This window comes from Macaca thibetana, chromosome 14 (genome assembly GCF_024542745.1).
Source record: "Macaca thibetana thibetana isolate TM-01 chromosome 14, ASM2454274v1, whole genome shotgun sequence".
Taxonomy (NCBI): domain Eukaryota; kingdom Metazoa; phylum Chordata; class Mammalia; order Primates; family Cercopithecidae; genus Macaca; species Macaca thibetana.
The window spans coordinates 93,714,134-93,736,485 of NC_065591.1; the positions used below are offsets into that span (position 1 = coordinate 93,714,134).

General features: G+C 39.1%; 1 pseudogene; it reads right to left on the reverse strand.

Moving 5' to 3' along the window:
- Positions 1-9,521: 9,521 nt before the first annotated feature.
- On the reverse strand, positions 9,522-13,710 carry LOC126936006 (plastin-1-like; annotated as a pseudogene).
- Between the last annotated feature and the right edge of the window lie 8,642 nt (positions 13,711-22,352).

Genomic DNA, 22,352 nt, shown 5'->3' on the forward strand with positions numbered 1-22,352 from the left:
GTACATAAATGTATCACCAACACTGTGAGAGGACCCGCATAATGGAGCCAGCCACCTTGCAGGCAGACAAAGAGAGAGCCAGCTGCCTTGCAGGTGGACAGCAGGGAGCCAGGAAGCCACGAGTGCGCCAGGGAGTGCAGATGCACGTTTTGGGGCTGTGGCCAGTGGGCAGCTGAGACAAAGGCTGACAGAGGGAGAATACAGCCATGTCCCAATTGTCTATGTCCTCCGAGTGTTCTTTCAACTACCTACCACCTGTCTACTGACTACCCTCAGACTCCAGGTTGGGCTGAAACCTGAAAGGCTCCTAGAGCTAACTCTCAGTTAACAGGGAATAAAAAAAGAAACCAATTAAATAACAAGACTAGGAAACATTAAGACAAACCTAGAATCTGAGACATGTTATGAGACGGCAAACAATTTCTTCGATGAGTCAATAGCATTCAAACAATGATTAGTAGTGAGGTTTCAGATTGAAAGAGCTAGGAGAAACATAAAAAGCAACTGTAATGTGTGATCCTTCTTTAGATCCTAATTTAAACAAGCCACCTGTAAAGAAAAAAAAATTTTCATGGAGAAGTGAATTTAGAAAGGATATTGGATGATACCCAGGAATTATTAATTTTGTGAGTTCCTATAAGATGGAAGTTATGTAAGAACATTTTCATATTTTTAGAGATGCATCTCACTGTTTGTACGAGTGAAACAGAGTGATGCCTCAGATTTACTAAAATGCATCAGTAAGAAAAAGAGTAAAACAGATATGGTAAAATCTTGAGAATTTTACCAAAGTCCAATCAGGAAGAAGAAAACTAGGTATTTAAACAGAAGAATGTCATACAAAAATAAAAATAAGAAAAGATTATTTAATGGTGGTAAAAGAATGGAGAAGCCCAACAAGGGATGAACTCTGCAATAGCAAAAACTTGCTACCACCTTTTGACTTGGAATGCAACAGTAGAAAGTACCGATGGAGCTGAACCACCACAGCTGGGCTGCCCAGCATTACCAGGGACCTGAAGAAGGACTGTCTGATAAGAGCAGGATCTTCCAAAATGCAGTGGCTGCCTGAGACCTGGGGAAGCAAGCACTGGTATAATCTCGTTCTCCCCTCTCCCTCCAGTATTCCACAAGGGCTTTCTTGAACTGAAACCTCTAGAAGGGAGAAAGCAAGAAGGGAAGCCTGGAAATGTAGTTTTGGTTTTATTGGAGGTGGAGGAGACTCGTACACATTTGCAGAAAGATTTTAAATTTATTACAAAGATACTCTCTTTATGTGTGCAACCTCATCCAGAGATTGTTACCCACATGACAAGTGGGTTCAATTGCTTGGCAAGTGACAGTCCGATGACCACAACCCACAACCAAGGAGGATTTTAAAAGGGGATTTTATTACTTGCAACAAGTAAAGAGGATACCCGGTATAGTTACCCAAAACAGTGTCTCCTCGAAGATGAAAATAGGGCTTTGATTGAGCTGGTTAGCTGAGTCATTGTACGTAGAGGTGGAGTAAAGGCAGCACAGGCACATGCCCATCATGCTTCTACATACATGGTATCAATAGCAAACGGCCAAGAAGCTCCTCCCAGGGTGGGGTTCTTAGTATGGTAATGAGGAGAGTTCACCAAAGTTCATCCCCAACTCAGGTATCTCTGGACCCAACTGATGTTTGTCTTTCAGGGCCTGAGCTTCTTCCTGGAACTTTAAGTGGGTACTTTTTCACAGTATGTACCTGAAAACCCAGGCACCCTGAGTTACAGCATTCTCAATGCTCGCCTCTTCCGTGCCTCAATTTCAAAAGATCCAAAATGTTAATAATCGATAATGATTTCACCCTACCAACTGAGGAAACGTGGATTTTCGGCCCTTACCTCACAGTTATTCCAGACAAAATTAGGTTCTCAGAACACCAGAGACTGAAGCAGAAGCTTAGTGGTACCTGAGGAGAAAACACGGGCAAAGATGTTCTCTTTTTTCAGCCTTGACAATATGAAATCTTGATTCTGTGACTTGGGAACCTGATGAGAAATTTCACCAATTTGTAAAGGTTAGTCTTGGCATTGTGCCTTTACTACACCTAGAAGGGAGACTTACCTGGGCAACTTGTCTCTCTCTCAGAGAATGACATTAAGACCATCTTCACTTCTTGATCTATTTAGAAACTTGCCTTGAGTCAGACCCAGTTATCTCACATGAAGTAATTTTTTGCTTCCATTATACATATTCAAAACTCTGGCCTTGTCCCTGGGATTGCAGAAATTAAAGGAATCAAATGGGAACTGGAAACTGAGTGGGGGTTCTATCTGGCAGCAGCAGCTCTTGGGTATCCCATTCACAGGCATTTTTCCCTCCTGTGCCAGAGGGTCTGGTGAGGCACTGATGAGGACTGGGAAACCCTCTCACTAAGGAAAATCTGATCCTAGTCATCACATATGTCTCAACTGGAAAAGGATGCTTTTTCTGCAAATTCCTACAACTGATACTGCCTCTGGGGCCTGGTGAGGATTAATACTGCTGGCTGGTGCTGCACTGTCTTTTTCCTCAGATACTGAATGTTCCAGGCCTTAAGCACCATTTCTTTCTGCTCTGATCGTAGAGGCTGGCTCAGCTGAACTTGGACTTTACCTCTGTGCATCAAGGGCTAGCACCATTTCCTGTTTATGAGTGTCTTCCTTGCTTTTATTTTTGTTTAGCCGAACTTCCATCTTTCCAAAATATCTCCTTTAGATTTTGCTTTTCAGGGTGAAAGAAGAAATAAGTTCAGATGCTGCCTGATTTAACTCTGATTTGAAAAATAAATGCACCCAACAAACCAACACGTAATCCTAGTCTGGGCTTAAGCTATTATTAAACACCACTTCTTATCCAATTCATCTTGACTCTTCCTTTCTATAAAGTTATAATAGTATAAATTTCTTAAGAATGGTCCCTCAGAAGACTAGGAATAGCTGCATCCCCACCTATAATTAATGCACCACTTTTACACCTACCAGAAATTTTTTACAGCATTTTTCTCGAATCTTCCTGGTTATCTCCTCAAAAATCTCTACACACGTAATTTATTTTGTACAGCTATCTGAAGTTTAAAGGAGTAGTTGTTCAATTTCTCTTCCTAAAGACTTTCTACTCAGAGCTTTGAGTGGCAATCATAGATTTCTGGATTCTGACCATCTATGGGACAGTCATTCCAGTCTGCTCATTAGGATTATGCCCCCTTTCTCTGATTTTTTGGCTACACTCCATCTGATCTAGTTAAAAATTCAAATATCTATCCAGTTTCTAATACCATTTTAAAAAACAGGTAGGCAGAGTAAGTCTTTTTCCTTTTTTAAATTATTTCATCTTCAAGTTTTTATTTCCCTGTCATATCTGTCAAGTCTGTCCTCTAAGGTCTAACCTTTATTCTAAGGAAATACTGCATTTCTCCAATTTATCCAAGCTATCTTTCTGAGGTTCCCTCAGAAGCAGACCTTGAGACAAGGCGAGTGCAGTTCATTTGGCAGGCAGGCGATGCTCTAGGAAGCACCACTAGGGGAGTGGGGAATGAGACAGGAAAGAGGAGGGAGCCACTACAGTGTTCAATTATGAGCAGATGGGCTCTGCGGGCATCTGGGACTCAATCTAATGGGTGCTTTGGGTGGTTGTCCCACTGAAGAATGAAGAAGAGGGGAATTTATCCCCCAACTCCTGTCCATCATTGGTTGAGAGCTACCCCATAGTCACTATAAATACTATTGTTTCAGTCTCTTCCAAGCTCTAGAAATATTGCATAAGTAAGCCAGTGCATTACAGTCTACTGTGTTCATTCCCAATTTTTCCACAGGTGGGAGCTTTAGCAATAGTGATGCTACAGTATTCCAGATGTTTCCCCATCTCACATTTACTGCCAGCAGTGAGGTACTTATTGCTATTTGGACAGTGACTGTTTCAATTCCACAATCCCATCCTGAGGCTCTGCTTTGGAATATACCTTAGAACCATTGTCTTCCGTTGAGCCACTCCTGAAATAAAACTGGATATAAGGATTTGAGTGAAAGTTTTCTATTTTGGAAGTGATCCCAGGAAGCACTAATAAGGGAGTGGAGAAGTGAGACAAGGAAAGAAATGACACCAATACAGTGTGTGTTAACAAGGAAGTTACTGATGTGAGCCCCATCCCACTGAGGACATCATGAGATCTATGTATGTCTCACAGTTATTTCATGGGGAGGGAAGCTGATGGTTTAGCCACCAGCGCTTGTCAGTCCTTACCTGAAGACTGCCCCCAGGGTGTTATTTCCTGGGCAATTCCACCTTTTTCTGGGCAAAGGCTAAGCATGTGTCTTGGTCCTCTTGGGCTGCTATAACAAAATACCATAAACTGGGTGACTTACAGATAATAGAAATTTATTTCTCACAGTTTTGGAGGCTGAGAAGTCCAAGATCAAGCCACCAGTAGATTCAGTGTCTGGTGAGGGAGGGCCCACTTGCTGGTCCATAGAGGGTGGTCTTCCCAGCCTCACATGGCAGAAGCAGCAAGAGAGCTCCCTGAGGTCTCTCTTGGAAGGAGGTGAGCATTGTAAGGACACTCATTCTATTCATGAGGGCTCTACTCTCATGACCTAAACACCAACCAAAGAATCCATCTCCAGATACCATGGATTTGAGGAACATAAACCTTTAGTCTATAGCAGGACATGATCAGAAAAGGCCTCAGAGATAGCATTGCAGAGGTCTGCAATGGGAAGCTGCAGAAATATAGAGGAATAGCAAGTATTTAGAAGATAAGGGTGGGCACCAATATCTGCCATATAGTCTTCCTTCATTTTGTTTCCATGGTTCTGCTCTTACTGTTTTGATAATCAGACTAAAATAGGTTTTTCAAATCAATCTTACTCTTCTTTAGTCCTTAAAGTTGATTCCTAGAGATGGACAATTCCAGGCATAGGCCTTTTTTTTTTTTTTTTTTTTTTTTTTTTTTTTTTTTTTTGAGACAGAGTCTCGCTCTGTCACCCAGGCTGGAGTGCAATGGCATGATCCAGGCTCGCTGCAAGCTCTGCCTCCCGGGTTCATGCCATTCTCCTGCCTCAGCCTCCTGAGTAGCTGGGACTACAGGTGCTCACCACCACGCCCAGCTCATTTTTTTTTTTTTTTTTTTTTTTTGTATTTTGTTGTAGAGATGGGGTTTCACCATGTTAGCCAGGATGGTCTTGATCTCCTGACCTCGTGGTCTGCCCACCTCGGCCTCCCAAAGTGCTAGGATTACAAGCATGAGCCACCACACCCAGCCCAGGCATAAACCTTTTTAAATTGTCAACTTAGACTTTGAATTTGCAACTGCTTTATTTCTCAACGAAAAATCTGACATATTTTCCTTAGAATAATGATCCCCATTCTTTTCAGTTTGTTTATTAATGAAATGCACCACTTTCCTCTCGGCAAAGCTTCAGTTTGGACTTCTGAAACTTAAAACAGTGATTAGAGATAATGAAGTTAACTAGAGTGAGATTCAACTGGAGGCTAAATAGTGTGGAGTGACTCTTGAACTTACTAGCAAGCTTCTCCGGATCCATCCAATGGCCCGAGATGCAGGTAGTGAAATTTGAACTAGGTTAGCTCTGACTACTTAGGCCTAGGACTAGCAATTTAAGCAAGAGTGCTATAAGATCCATTTATATATTGCATATATCTATTCCAAATTATATTTTCTGACATGGAACTTTTGTGTCAAAAGCATACACTTTTTAAAAACTGTCTAAATATATTTAAGAAAAGTTAATCCATTTTAAACACCAACCAAGAGTATGTAAAAGTTTCTATGAACCCTCTCCAATACTAAGTATTTTGATTTCCTCTTTACCTTTGACAAGATAGAGCATGACATACTATCTGATCTAAACTTTGTTCTAGGGATTTTGAGTAGTTTTGTTACCCTATTGCTAATTTGTGTTGAGTGTATGTGAATTTGTGTGAGGTCTTTATATATTAGGCTCTATTATAAATCTTTTCTAATACTTTCATTTACCTTTCAAATTTATCTTATGACATACCAAATGTGTATACTCATATATACATTTGATATATATGAGTATACCAACACAATAATACTCAGATCTATTCATTTTAAAATAAATTTTCAAATTATTACATGTTTAAAACTTTAATTCAGGGGTATATTTGCAGGATGTACAGGTTTGTTACATAGGTAAACGTGTGTCATAGAGGTTTGTTTTACCAATTATTTCATCACCCAGGTATTAAGCCTAGTATTATTTTCCCTGACTCTTTCCTTCTTCCCACTCTCCACCCTTCAATAGGCCCCAGTGTCTATTGTTCACCTCTATGTGTCCATGTAGCCTCATCATTTAGCTCCCATTTATAAGTGAGATCGTGTGGTATTTGGTTTTCTGTTGCTGTGTTACTTTGCTAAGGATAATGGCCACCAGATCCACCCATGTCCCTGCAAAGAACATGGTTTCATTCTTTATTGTGGCTGCATAGTAGTAAATGGTATATATGTACCACATTTTCTTTATCCAGTCTATCACTTAGGGACATTTGGGTTGACTCCATATCTTTGCTATTGTAAATAAAGCTGCAATGGAGATACACATGTGTGTATCTTTATAATAGAATGATTAATAGTCCTTTGGATATATATCCAGTAATGGGATTGCTGGATTGAATGGTATTTCTGACTTTAAGTCTTTGAGTAATTGGCACACAGTCTTCCACAATGGTTGAACTAATTTGCACCCCCACAAACAGTGTATAAGCATTCTTTGAAACTTTTTTTGTTATGATTTCCATTACTTTAAGTTCAAAAGTCATTCTTCATCTCCATATTAGAAATATGTACTTAGATTTTCTTCTAAATGTTAATGGTATTTTTTTACATTTAAAATTACAACATGTATGGAATTTAATATGTTATTTTTTCTAATTATTATTCGTTTGTCCCTAAACGTTGGGTGACTCCCTCTTTTACCCAATTCCTTGCATTTTTTAATAAAGCCAAACATATGCACACAAGAATACCTTCATGTTACTTTACTGTTCCATTTATCTCTAAATCCTTATGCTAATATCACATTATTTTGCTAAATATCTAATGTATCAAATACCCCCACATTTTAAATCCATTTACAAAATTACATTAACTACACATATTTGCTTTCTCTTCAAATGGACTTCAAAATTTTATTAGCTACTTTTACTTGTTTATTCTTCAGGAGTACTTTAAAATCACTACCACATTCAAAATTACTCTAAAGCCTAATGGGATTTTTATAGGCATTTCATTATAAATTAATTTAGAAATTGATTTTTAAATAATGCTTAGCCTTTCAAGAATGTGGCATGCAGCATAATTCAGTCACTTCTACTTTTCATGTCCCATGGCAGCTTATTTTTTCTCAAATAAGATTTGCTTACATACTATTAAGGGACATAATATAGACAGCTGATGTACAAAAGCAAATAGGTGTATATAAATCAAAGCACCCATTATACAACATACATGTGCCTATACAATAATAAAGATTTGCCCTGGCACCTGAGACATCTTTCTGTCCTACTTGCTAGTCATTGCTAGAATACTTATTTGTAACCAGTTTCAATAGTCAGGGTCCTGGCAGAAAACCAGATGACACACTCAAAGGGATTATTGATAAGAGTTCATGAAAAGTCTATTGACAGAGGCAAGAACATGATTAGGGATCCAACAAGGGGTGAAGAAGCACAGGGGACTGACAGCAATAGGAAGCCATCACCTTCACTAGCCTGAAGGGTAAGGAAAAGGTGTTGTGCCGTTTCCACAACCCATTGAGAGCTGTAGCTATGGAAGAAGATGGCCTGAGTAGATACCTGGCCTGAAAGGAAATAAACAGCAAATAAATACTATGATTTTTATCTGTTTCTACATTTTGCTCTCCAGCTAGCACCTCCCATTTCCTGAATCCAACCAAAAGGAAAAGAGCAGAGGAAGGCAGGTGATATATTCTGAAAAAGTCAACCTCCCTTCCAGGTAGAAAAGTACAGGAAAGGACAAAGAAGAGCTCTCAAGAGCCTGATAGATGAGGAGATAGACAAAGCATGGCTTTTTAATAGAATAAAAACCCATGTAAGTGTAGAAATACAAAAAGACTTGCACAGGTTGACAAAGACAAATATTGAAAATAGAGTGAATAAGAACAGTTTTTAAAGAATGTAAATTTCTGCATGATTCAATTCATGTCTATTTTGGAAACACAGGAAGCAATAATATATATTTTGTGCACATAAACCTATGTATTAAAAGTAATATCAAAAATTTAAAAACATATAAAATAAGAATAGATGCTAAATTTAGTTAGTGGTTACCTCTAGGAATGGAGAGAACGAATGCTATGGAGATTTGAGGCTTCCACTGCACTCCAGCCTGGGCAACAGACAAAAACCCAGTCCCTAAAATTAATAATAACAATAATATTCACAAATCCTAAAAATTACTATTGAATTTTAATGAGAATCTGGAAAATCAAATGTTTTGTTTTCTATTAACTTTTTTCAATAAACATGCTAAACACTTTTTAAAAAATGATTTCATGCCTTTCTAAAATCTAGGTGTAAGTACATAAATTTCTGTTATAGTTTTTTCTGTATATACTTCTCTGTATTTTGAAATATTTCATAATTAACTATAAAATAAAGAGCCAATATGAAAAAGAAAGAGAGAAAGAGGAAGAGCTTAGTCCGGCCCATGAGAGAAGGCAGCTGCCATGTTTCCTACAGGAACAAATCAAGGACCCAGGACACACAATTGGAGGGGTAACAGTGTCTTCATGCAGTCCTCCAGCAGCCTCTGCTCCAGAAGCCATGCCTGTGTGTGTCCTCCTCAGTCCAGCATCACTTCCCTCAGAATCAGTGGGACTTGCAACCAGATTCTGGCGTTAGGTTTTCCCTAAGTCTTTTTTTTTTAAGAGAGCAAACTTTGAAGTTTATTCAATAATTAGTCCTCATATATAAAAAAGTTTCATATTAATGAATAATACACGTCACTTCAAGGTTTTAGACAATATAAAAACTTACAGAAAAGTGTTTTTAGACCACTTTACATAGTTGGAGGAAGAAAACAAAAGGATTAAACTAAATTATGAGTTCAAATACAGTTATGATCTAAATTATGTAAAACAAAAAAATCAAAACACATTTTGCAGCAGAACCTGTAAAAGCTTTTTTGTATTCATCTTTTTGAACCATGAAATAGAATGAATTTGTCTTATTTTAATAAGATTTTCAAGAAACAGAAATAATTTAATCATGAAGTATGAGCTTGAAAATGAACATATTCTATTATCAGTATCAATTGGTGAATTAACTGTTATCCAAAAAGGTTGACAAGTTCTAACTAATATGAACAGAATATTGAATTCATTAATTAATATATAACTATTTTGGGCACACAAATAATCCCTAGTTTTATACCCACTGCATTTCAAAATTCTTTAAACTGCGGGGCATTCGATGTATTTAATGTGGCAGAAAAAATATTAAATGATTCATTATTTTATTCTGTTCAGTCCTTTTCCCATTAAACAAGAAAACACTGACATAACCATTTTTGGTTTCACTTCCACAAGGTCAACACGTAATGCATATATCTGGGCACTGATCTCACAAGCAACTGAAGTGGCATATCTTGAAGCTGGAAATAAAAGTATTTTTATTTGCACTTTAAAAAGTACACTTTCACCCTTTCCAAGATCTGACGACATATTCAATGTGTACCTTCTCATCAGCTGCCATAACCAATGCCAGAATAAATATTGAATTCCCTTCATTTAGGTCCTGCCCAGCAATGCCAACGAAGGAGAATTTGGCTTTGTTCATATTCAATGCACACCTTCTCATCAGCTGCCATAACCAACGCCAGAATAAACACTGAATTCCCTTCATTTAGGTCCTGCCCAGCAATGCCAATGAAGGAGAATTTGGCCTTATTCTTCCCAAGTTCCACTGCATGGTTAGTTATCAATGTTTATGTTCTCTCCAAGGGCAGGATAAGGGGGTTTGTTAACATGGCTCCAGTTGAATGAGACTCAGATCATATCATAGAGCTGAAAGATCGCTAAAGCATCTGCAAGGTAACTGTACAAATGATAAATGTATGCATTCATTCCCAAGGAATTCACCAGTTCTGAAATGTCCCCTCTTCTTTGCTCTCTGCCTCCAATAAGTTTATATTCATGTCATTATTATCCAACTTGTGTAGGCATGAATAGGTATTAAACAGATTAACTATGAAAGCTAAATTAAGTTTAGGATTGCCTGAAACCACATCTGCAGGAGTAACAAACTGTTTGCAGCCAAGTTGATCTACTTCTTGAAGCATATGTCCAGCACACTTCAGATCATTTTTCTTATGAAATCCTGAAGATGGACTGGAAATTCCATATTCCCAGTAACCTTTAGGGTCCATTTGTTTAAGCAGATGAAAATAGGCTCTTGAATCCTTATTGCCTTGGCTGAAGTTGTTGATGGTACACCATCCTGCCTCAGCCAGATGATAGTTCACCCATTACAGTAGTAAGTCCTTAGGAGAAAGCTACATCAGCACCTCTAGTTCCTCACCTTCATTTAGCAATGCAATCAGAGCTTCATTCCTAGAAATCTCATCAAAAAGACCAACTTAGATGATCTACCAGAGAAGTCCTAAGACCAAACGAGGTTTTCCTTCTTTGAGATTCTTTGCACTGATGTTGACCCCTGTACAACCAATGGTTGAGACAGAATTTGTGTCCAGTGTATTAGTCCATTCTCATGCTGCTATAAAGAACTGCCCAAGACTGGGTAATTTATAAAGAGGTTTAATTGACTACAGTTCCACACGGCTGGGGAAGTCTCAGGAAACTTACAATCATGGTGGAAGAGGAAGCAAACACATCCTTCTTCACATGGCAGCAGGAAGGAGAAGTGCCAAGCAAAAGCGGGGAAAGACCCTTATAAAACTATCAGATCTCATTTGAACTGACTATCATAAGAACAGCATGAGGGTAACTGCTCCCGTGGTTAAATTACCTCCCACCAGATGTCTCCCACAGCAGGAGGAGATTATGTGAACTACAATTCAAGGTGAGATTGGGTGGGGACACAGAGCCAAACCATATTATTCTACCCCTTGCCCCTCCCAAATTGTATGTCTTCACATTTCAAAACACAATCATGCCCTTCCAACAGTCCCCAGAAGTCTTAACTCATTCTGGTTAACTCAGAAGTCCAAGTCCAAAATCTCATCTGAGACAAGGCAAACCCCTTCCGTTTATGAGCCTGTAAAATCAAAAGCAAGTTACTTCCTTCCTAGATACAGTGGGGGTACAGGCATATTACACCTGTTTCAAATGGGAAAAATTGGCCAAAACAAAGGGGCTATAGGCCTCATACAAGTTTAAAATCCAGTAGGGAAGCCAAATGTTAAAGCTCCAAAATCATCTCCTTTGACTCCATGTCTCACATCCAGGGCATGCTGATGCAAAAGATGAGATCCCACAGCCTTGGGCAGCTCTGCCCCTGTGACTTTGCAGGGCACAGTCCCTCTCCTGACTGCTTGTGTTGAGTCTCTGTGGCTTTTCCAGGCTCACAGTGCAAGCTGCCAGTGGATCTATCATTCTGAGGTCCGGAAGACAGTGGTCTTCTTCTCACAGCTCTGCTAAGCAGTGCCCCAGTGGGGACTCTGTGTAGGGGCTTCAGTCCCACATTTCCCTTTCTCACTGGCCTAGCAGAGGTTCTCCATGAAGGCTCCACCACTGCAGCAAACTTCTGCCTACACATCCGGATATTTCCACACATCCTCTGAAATCTAGGTAGAGGTTCCCAAACCTCAATTCTTGACTTCTGTGCACCCTCAGGCCCAACACCATGCGTTAGCCACCAAGGCTTGGAGTTTGCACCCTTTGAAGCCACGACCTCAGCTCTACCATGGCCTCTTTTAACCATGTCTGGGACACAGGGCACCAAGCCCTGAGACTGCACAAAGCAGCAAGGACCTGGTCCTGGCCCATGAAACCATTTTTCCTTTCTGAGGCTCTGGGCCTGTGATGAGACGGACTGCTGGGATGACCTCTGACATGCCCTGGAGACATTTTCCCCATTGTCTTGGTGATTAACATTTGGCTCCTCAGTACTTATACAAATTTCTGCAGACTGCTTGAATTTCTCCTCAGAAAATGGGTTTTTCTCTTCTATCACATTGTCAGGCTGCAAATTTTCCTAACTTTGCTTCCCTTTTAAACATAAGTTCCAATTCCAAACCATATCTTTGTGAGTATATAAAACTGAATGCTTTCAACAGCATCCAAGTCACGTCTTGGACACTTTGCTGCTTAGAAATTTCTTTCGCCAGATACCCAAAATCATCTCTCTCAAGTTCAAAATTCCACAGATCTTTGAGATCTTTGGGCAAAGGAAGAGGCAAAAAGAAAAAAAAAAAAAAAAAAAAAGAAGCCAGTCTCTTTACTAAAACATACTGAGAGTCACCTTTATTCCAGTTCCTAACAAGTCCCTTATCTCCATCTGAGACCATTTCAGCCTGGACTTCATTGTCCATATCACTATCAGCATTTTGGTCAAAGCCATTTAACAAGTCTCTAGAAAGTTCCAAACTTTCCCACATCTTCCTGTCTTCTGAGCCCTCCAAACTGTTCCAACCTCTGCCTGTTACCAAGTTCCAAAATCACTTCCAAATTTTCAGGTAATTTTACAGCAGTGTCCCACTATCGAGTACCAATTTATTGTATTAGTCCATTCTCACATGGCCTTAAGGAAATGCCCAAGACTGGGTAATTTATAAAGGAAAGAGCTTTAATTGACTTGCCATTCCACAGGGCTGGGGAAGCCTCAGGAAACTTACAGTCATGGTGAATGGTGGATGGAGAAGCAAACACATCCTTCTTCACATGATGGCAGGAAGGAGAATTGCAGATCAAAAGGGGGGAAGCCCCTTATAAAGCCATCAGATCCCCTGAGAACTCACTATCATGAGAACAACATGAGGATAACTGCCCTCATGATTAAATTACCTCCCACCAGGTCTCTCCCATGACACTTGGGGATCATGGGAACTATAATTCATGGTGAGATTTGGGTGGGGACACAGAGCTAAATCATATCGACTAGGTTTAAACTTTCAGAAAGAGTGAAAGTGGTGAGCTTTTTATTAATGGCTATTTCATCAGTTGTATCTGGTTCAAATAAATTGATCATTTTGCAAAGAAGGATGAGATCTGCAAGTAACTTAAAGATACTGCCATCATTGAAGTTTATGGGTATAAGATGCTTCATTTACAAGACTACAGTCAGGTTCATTCTCCAGGGCTTTGTTTATCCAGTTAACAAAAGCCCCTTTTTCCCCCTGATACGAATGTTGTGCGCCCTTACTGGAAATAGATGAAGTTCCTCTCACAGCAGTAATTATTTGCCTCATGTTCATTATTTTTCAGGATGTTTTGCTAATATCTTTCCTTTTTAATTCTTGCATCAGTGACACAAATTCTTCAAATTGATTTTGCCATGTTGGTTGTTGTCAGCAACTGCTAGAATTTTCTCATATACCTTGTAGCCTGGCATAGGAAGGCTTGCTTCATTAAACAGGTCTTGGAGTTCACAGTCGCAGACATACCCACTATTGTGAATAATCCCACTAAACACTTCTTTTACTTCTTCAAGCTCCTCCCAAGAAATGGTAGTAGTACTGTTTCCAACTTTGGACAGGAAAGACTACCATCAGGTCTTCATATCTCTTTATCTTGTAGTTTACTAGCTGCTTTCACATTCACTATCTTGTTTAAGCATCAAACCCACAGCTGAAGAGAAGGCCTCCCTTCTCAAGGGGTCAGAAACAGAATCACAAACTTTGACTTCTCATCCATCATTCCCCTAAGTCTTAACTTTAAGTGATGTTGTCAGTTTTCCTCCTTTATGGTGACTGGATGGGCATTTTTAAAAGGAAGCTGAGAAAACCCCCATTAGCTGCTTACATCTAGGCATCATTTTAAACTGCAGTGCACAATAATGAATCAGCTTAAATAAATCCAGTCGTGCTAAGGTTCTTAAGACACTGGATTGTAATTTATCTTTTTTCTGTTCTCTAGTAGCCTATCTGTTCTTCTGGGGCAGAAAATCTTTTTTTCTTATTTATCTCTGGGTCTTCAGCATCTGGCATAGTGCTTGATATCAATCAAAGCAAACAGCTGTGTTTGAGATGTGATGAAAATTTAGACATGTAGAGAATCGAATGGTAAGAGGAACAAAATTTTAAAAAGGAAATCATAGGAAAGAATTTTGAGGAAAAACTATATCTTATAATGAAACACATCTATTGCAAATTAGGACAATTTTGACAATATATTTATTTCTGAATACAGATTATAAGATATAATTATTATTCTATGATATATGAATATACGCATGTATGGCATATATAACATGATATATTTTATATTGGAAAGTTATTTCTGCTTGAAATACAACACAATGAGCACCTGTATAACCTTCATCTAGATAAAGGTTCTTTATAGCTATTTTTCCCCTATCCAGGATTCAATCGAGGGATTATGCGTTTCATTTGGTTGTCACATCCTTTTAGCCTTTGATGGAGAACATACACACACACACACACAAACACACGCTCTTTTTTGTTCTTTGTGACAGTAGCATTTGTCCAGGCAATTTGTCTTGTATCTCAATCTTGATTTCTCTGATAGGAGACAAATCTTTACATTTAGATGCAGGTTAGGTATGGTTGGCAAAAATACTACTTAGGTGATTTTGTGTGTCTCAGAAGATGTATCATCACCAGAAGTACATAATGTCAGTTTGTTCCAGTGTTAATGATGCTAAATTTCATCAGTCAAGGTAGTGTCATCAAATCTCTCCAATAAAGTTACTGTTTTCTCTTTGTAATTAAATAACATGTAGAGCGATGTTTTGAGACTGTTCTGTTAACCCAATGAATTTAGTGTCCATTGATAAATCTTCCTTGAATTATTACATATGTGTTGCAAAATAATGATTTTCTAATTATTTCACTTTCTCCACTTAAATTAGCTGATATGCTCTGTAAAGAAGAGTTTCTCCCTCCACACACTGACCTTTATTTTATAAGTGTGTAGTTACAGACTCTATTTCTGCCTTTGATGTATTTTAATCCATTACCATTATTATGGTTTTGATGCTCAGATTGTCTCACACTTAGCCAATGAGAACTCCTCCAAACTGGCTTCTGAGTCATTTTGATGTACTTCTCTCATTTGCTGAACACATATTTGCTTTCTGACCCAACAAGATATGACAGTCTCTCCTTTTACTTTCCCTTCTCCAGACCTGTGAACAGCCTTTACTGTAAGGAACCTGCTGCCTTTTACTGAGGATGGTACTTAGATCCCATGGCCCATTGAGTTACTGTTACTGAGTATGGCCTAAAGACTTCTCTAACCCATGTCTACTACCTCCACCCTACTCCATAGCAACAATCCTCAGTTGGTCTTGTGACAAGAAATCTGGCTTCCTTTCATCCACTTGCTCACACTATAGTCAGTGTGATCTTGCCAAATCTAAATTTGTCCCTGCCATACCATGTGCGTGTGCATGCATACATTCATGCAGTTCGTAACACACTTGAAACAATTCAGTGGTTGCCCTTTGGGTTGCAGAATGAACACCAAGAACATTAGAATGACCAAAAAGCATGTGGGCACATGGCTCGTCCTTTTTCCACACCCTAGTTGCATCTGGCCACTTTTCCCCAGCTCTCTATGCTTTATCAGCATTGGCCTCTTTTCCAAACATACCATGCTATCTCCCATCACAGGCTATTGTATGTTCTGCTCTCTGTCTAACATGGTGCCCTCTCACCTGGTATGTCAGATTCCTGACATATTGGTTTAGTGCCTCAGCTTCCCCTCCACGCATAGCTGGAGTGGACTCTCCATATGGGTTTGACTCACTTTGCACTCACAGCTTCTTGCCCCTTTTTTACTTTCTGCCCAGGGCTTCTCGGATTCAGTGGGCAAGAGCAGGAGCACGCTTCACATATAAGCATGTGTTGGGGAGTTAACTCTCCCAAGAGCACTCATTAGTCATGAGCAGAGGCCGTGGCAAATGATACAAATCAGGTCTCTTTTTTCTCCTGAGCCATTTTGCCAGCACATCACATCGTCTCTCACCTCATGCCTTTGTTTCTCCCACACTACAGCATTCTGTACACCAGAGGTCACGCAAATCCTGTCTTCTCCTGTCCATTCTCACACTTTTACATTTTTACATAATAATCAGAGCCCAGCTTTAATGTCGCTTGCCTCATTGAAGTCTCTCCTGTTACCTCCAGTGAAAATTAATCACTCATTTCTCTACAGCCATGACACAACTTCATTATTTCTATTCAAATATTATTCCATCCAACTTTCTTTTATATCGAGATATCTTGATAGGCTTGTAGCTCATTGAGGCAAGAAGCCTATTATAAGCTGAAACATGTCCTCCCAAAAATTCACGTTGAAGTCCCGACTCCCAGTACCTCAGAATGTGACTATTTGGAGACAGATTTGTACCAAGGTAATCAAGGTAAAATGAGGTCTTTACAGTGGTCCCTAAGCCAATATGACTAATGTCTTTATAAGAAGAGGAAATTTCGACACAGATGTGTACTGAGGGAAGATGATGTGAAGACAAGGCAGAAGGCAGTTATCTACAAGCCAAGGAGGGAGGCCTAGAACAGATCCTTCCGTCACAGCCCTCAGAAGAAACCAATCCTGCTGATACCTTGATCTTAGACTTCTCACCTCCAGGACCCGTGAGAAAATAAATTTCTGTTGTTTAAGCCACCCTGTCTGTTGCACTGTGTTATGGCAGTCCCAGCCATCTAACACACTCCCTGTATTTTTTCTCAGCTAACTAGCATCTCACACAGTGAAAACATATGGCGAGCCTGCAATCAATGTTTTCTTGTGTGGATTTAATTAATCACCATGCTATAATGTATTCCTTCCCTAGTATGTAAAAACTGGCTTTAGAGTCAAAGCTGAGTTCAAATTCTACCATCTTACTAGCTGAGTGACAATAGGAAAGAAAGCAAATCTTAGGTTAAAGACAGGATTAATCATCATCTAACTCATAGGAGCATTTTAACAATTACATGAGATACTGTAAGGAGGTATTCAACATAGTACCTGAAAAGGAATAAGCACTCGATAAGTATTAACTACTATTGCTGCCATAATGATTATATGTGCAATAAAAATATAGTGTCAGGATGGAGAAATACATAGAAGTATATTTTGGTGATCCAGTCTAGGATAGATAATTTACCATGTACTGCACATTTTCTTCAATGTCTTAGTTAAAAGTGAACTAAAAAATACACTAAGTTCTTCAAAAGAAGAATGTCATTGTTCACTGTGTACTGAAACACTTTATGGAAATATTCGTGCCTTTTGGCTCTTACAATGAAGATTCATTACCAAAAGACATGTCTACAGGGTGAGATAGGCCCAAATGGCCAGGCAATCTCCCAAAATGACAGGCTATTATGTTTCCGCTTCTGAAGGAGTTTCATCCATGAATAGTGCCTCTGAAAGACAAACTACCCTAGATGACATTCTTAATGGGACAGGGTTGAATTGGGAGAAAGTAAATCTAAGCACCTAAAAAATATTGTTACTTGTTACTCCTTTCTAGAAAATCGTTTTCTCACACCTGGGTCACTTTAGTGCTTGAATGCAAAATTTTACAGAGAATAAAAGCAGTGAAGTATGTGTATTAGGGTAAGAAAATTCAATCTAGAAGATGATACTATGGGATGTTATTTTTATTAAACACACACACACACACACACACACACACACAAAACAAATTAGGGCCCCTGGTCTCTAAGACATAAGGGAAATGTTGACCATTTCAGGTCACAGGTGAAATCACCAAACCTTACTTTAAGCAAAGAAGCAACAGAGAGGGGCCGAGGGATGAGGATGGGCCAACTGTAATCTGAGTTAATCAGGGTGAGACTCACTGGCTTCAGCCATCTCCTGAGACAAGCTGGGACTGACATTTCAAATTGAAGAAGCACTCACTATATGATTCTGCCATCTTGGTTTGAGAAAGCAGACATTGCCAACTGGTTATCTCTTTTCCTTTATCCTCTAAGGATGCAGTGCAATGTTTCTGTGTCCCTATGGCCAAGTTTTCTTATAACTAGTCAAGAAAATGCTCTGAATTCCCTTACAGTCATATTAAGTGGTATGCTGCTCTCACAATATCCCTAGAGGGCCTGCTCCACTTGAAATACCACAAACCAAACCTATTCTGACTCCTGGAAACAAGACATCTCCCCACCTCCAGCCACTCTTCCAGTGTCCACAGCCCACAGGTACTAAATCTGCAGAGGCTCTCAAAACAAGGAGACACCCGAATACCTAAATCCTCTACCCAACTCAGCAGATAAAGCCCCAACACCTGTCAGCATGCCATATCCCAAATTACTTTACTCTCAGAATGGCTAGATCCTCTCCCCAAATGACCATAACTACTATCTTCAACTACAATAACTCACTCACCCGTTGCTATAATCTATGAGACATTTACCCCCAGATGATGTGCCATTACCTCTTCCTCCATATTTCCAATCATGTTACCCCTCTGACATTTGGGAGATTCGTAAAAAAGACGAGAGACATCCTCAGGGACTTGTCTATGGGTGAATTTATTGCCTTCTACTCGTTGCATTTAGAGAACAGTACTCTGTGATTTAAAATAAATGAAATATGGCTTACGTTTTAAAAATAAACACAGCTTTACATTTGCATTGATGCTTCTTGATAAAGATGTGTGTTCATTTTCTTTTAATAACTGCATATCCTATGACTGATATCTGAGAAACTGCCGTATTACAAACACCAGGTGGGTCGCAGACCTGCTGATGATATCAGAGTATAAACCAGTCAAAACCATTCCCGTTAAACTTTAGGCAATTGCAGTACTCACCACTGAGGATGATGAAACAAAAGCAGAGAAGCAAAAACCATTTATGGGAATGTTTGAATTGCTGTTCGGTAAACACAGACACTTGAGAAGAGTGAACCATAAACTGAAAAGCTTGAGTACGAGTGAGTGGGTGGCAGGACAGCAAGCAGCACAAGGTTTTCATGACCTAAGAGTACAGAGTTTGTACAGATTGTGTCTATCATCGTAATATTTCCACAATCCATTGAGGCAATGACCTCTTTTCTGAAAATGAACACTGATGTGTAGCTCTTTAATGCCTCCATTTGTAATGGCTATATTGTGCATTTAATTTATGGCATTTCCTTTGATCATCATTTAAAAATCATTTACTAAATTAAAAATTCAATTCATCAGTTATGGCAGATATTTTTTGCTCTTCCACTTTTCATCCCCAGCCCATCTCTGATCCCAGCTACAGTAGGAGTGGACTGGTCTATGCAAAATGCCAACATCCCATCTCAAGCTTGTGCATTTTTGTCTCTGCTTTTCTACATTAAGGCCTTTTTCCATGACCAAGGAACTTGCTTAATCCTACAAAAGCACAGCCTAGGAGCATGAGGGAGTTAAAGGTACAGAGACACACTCAATCAGCAGGGATAGGAACCGGCAGATAAATGCCCCAACCCCTAGTCTTTTAGACAAACAGTCCTAATAGGCATTCTGTGTGCTTCACAGAGGATCTTGCAAAACTGCACCACCAAGACTGCAATTCTAATGACACATCCTAATATGGCTTCTTCTCTTTCCCTATGTCATTCTAAGCTTCTTCACTACTGGTTCCTGGGTTCCCCTCCTAATGATAGCATATGCTCCCAGCTTCCCAACTTCTAATCCTATGCTCTGCTTTCAGGGGAGCCCAAACAAAGACAGAAATATCTTAAAATCTAGAGGTATTTAGATAGCAGAAACCAGGAATGAAGAAAGAATCCAGAAGCAGAAATTGGGACATGAAGGCAGTAAAAGCAACTTGGAAAATATTACCATTGAATCATTAAACAATATCTACTTAGTGTTTACTGAGTGCCACACGTGTTCCAACTACTAGAGACACTGCTCCAGGAACTGGCTGGTAAAATGATTCATTTGCTGAGTTAATTTTTGTAAAGCTCTTAGGACTGTGTCTAATACATATTAAGTGCTACATGTATACTAAATAAGTAGAAAACAGATAAATATATAAAATCCTAAGTGTCTAAGTACATCCCAAAGTTTAAGCCACCTCTCAGCTTTTCAACAAACTCCTGATATATTTTAATTAAACGTTTTTATTTTTAGATAATTATAGATTCAGTGAGGAGGTTGGTTAATGGGTACAAACATACAGTTAGCTAGAAGGAAGTTCTAGTGTCTGATAACAGAGTAGGATGATATAGTCAACAACAATTTATGGTATATTTCAAAATAGCTGGAAGAGATTTGAAATGTTCAAAATACAAAGAAATGATGACTTTGAGGTGATGGATATCCTAAATACCCAGATTTGATGATTACGCATTGCATGCATGTATCAAAATATCACCTGTACCCTATAAATATGTACATTTATTAGGTATCAGTAAAGAAGAGAAATAATAACAGACAGTTCCCGTGTACCCTTTACCTAATATGTGTACTTTACCAGGGTAGCTTAATTTTAATTCTACTGCTAATCAAGATCACTCAAATCAAATTTTCTGGTACATTTTTTTTTTAGGGGGGGGCAAGGTGTTGAAATTTAGGATCCAATGATTTTTTAATGAAGGTGAAATTCACATAACATAAAATTAACCATTTAATGCTCATCAGTGATAGGCTTTATAAAGAAAATGTGGTACATACACACAAGGGAATACTATGCAGCCATGGAAAAGAACAAGATCGTGTCCTTTACAGAGACATAGATGGAGTTAGAAGCTGTCATCCTTAGCAAATTAACACAGGAACAGAAAATCAGTGAGAACACATGGACACATGGTGGGGAGCAACACACACTGAGGCCTGTTGAGGCAGAGTGGGCACAGGGAGGGAGAGAATCAGGAAGAATAGCTAATGGATGCTGGGCTTAATACCTGGGTGATGGGATAATCAGTGCAGCATACCACCATGGCACACATTTACCTACATAACAAACCTGCACATCTTGCACATGTACCCCAGAACTTAAAAGTTGAAGAAAAAAAATTAGCCACTTAAATGTACACAGTTTCTGTTAATCTATGAATAGGTCATACATTCTTGTTTCCTTACATACTTCATAATTTTTGCTGAAAACTGGACATATTTAATATAATATGGTAGCTCTGGAAATCAGATTCTTCCCCCTTATCATTGTTTTTTATTCTGTTTCAGCTTGCTGTGGATTGTAGTGGTTTGTTTACTTTTCTAAACTATTTTTGTAAAGTCTGTATTTTGGGAGTGTATGCTCTGAGTTCTTTGTTCCTTTAGCTTGTGGTTAGCTAGTGTTGACAGACATTGCTTTCAATGCCTGGAGCCAAGAACAGAAAAAAACAAACTTTCCCAGTCTTTGCAAACTGTCTTGAGATTGAGGAGTTCTTTCAATACTTAGGCTGTTTACAACTCTGTGTTAACCTGAACTTTGTGCTTGTACTAAGCCTAAAGGTCAGCCAAAGGTGAAAACTCTGGGTCTTTTCTGGTCCTTTCCTAGCATGCATCCTGCCCTGGGCATACATGTGGCATTCTAAATTTCCCAGTATAGGTAGGCACCTTTCAATTCCCTGATTTACCAAAGAAACTCTCCCTCTGGCTTTTCATCCCAGGCTGTTAACTGTAATCTTTTGTCCCAGGCAGCAGTTGTTCATTTGCCTTACAATGTTTTCAAGGAATGCCCTTTGCATAGCCACTTCTTTACTCTGAGAGAGTGACATCTATTGATTTTGACTTTTTAATAATCACCATTCTTGCAGGAGTAAGCTTGTATCTCATTATGGTTTTTATCTGCATTTCCTCAATAATGAGTGATGTTGAACATTTTTTTCATATGATTCTTGGCCATTTGTATATCTTTTGAGAAATGTCTACTCATGTAACTTGTCCACTTTTGATGTGATTTTTTTTTTCTTGAGTTCCTTGTAGATTCTGGATACTAGTTGATATGGTTTGGCTGTGTCCCCACCCAAATCTTATCTTGAATTGTAGCTCCCATAATTCCCACATGTCATGGGAGGGATTGGTGGGAGGTAATTCAATCATGGGGGCAGGTCTTTCCCATGCTGTTCTTGTGATAGTGAATAAGTCTCATGAGATCTGATTGTTTTAAAAAGGGGAATTTCCATGCACAAGTTCTCTTATCTTGGCTGCTGCTATCCATGTAAGACATGACTTTGCTCCGCCTTGCCTTCCGT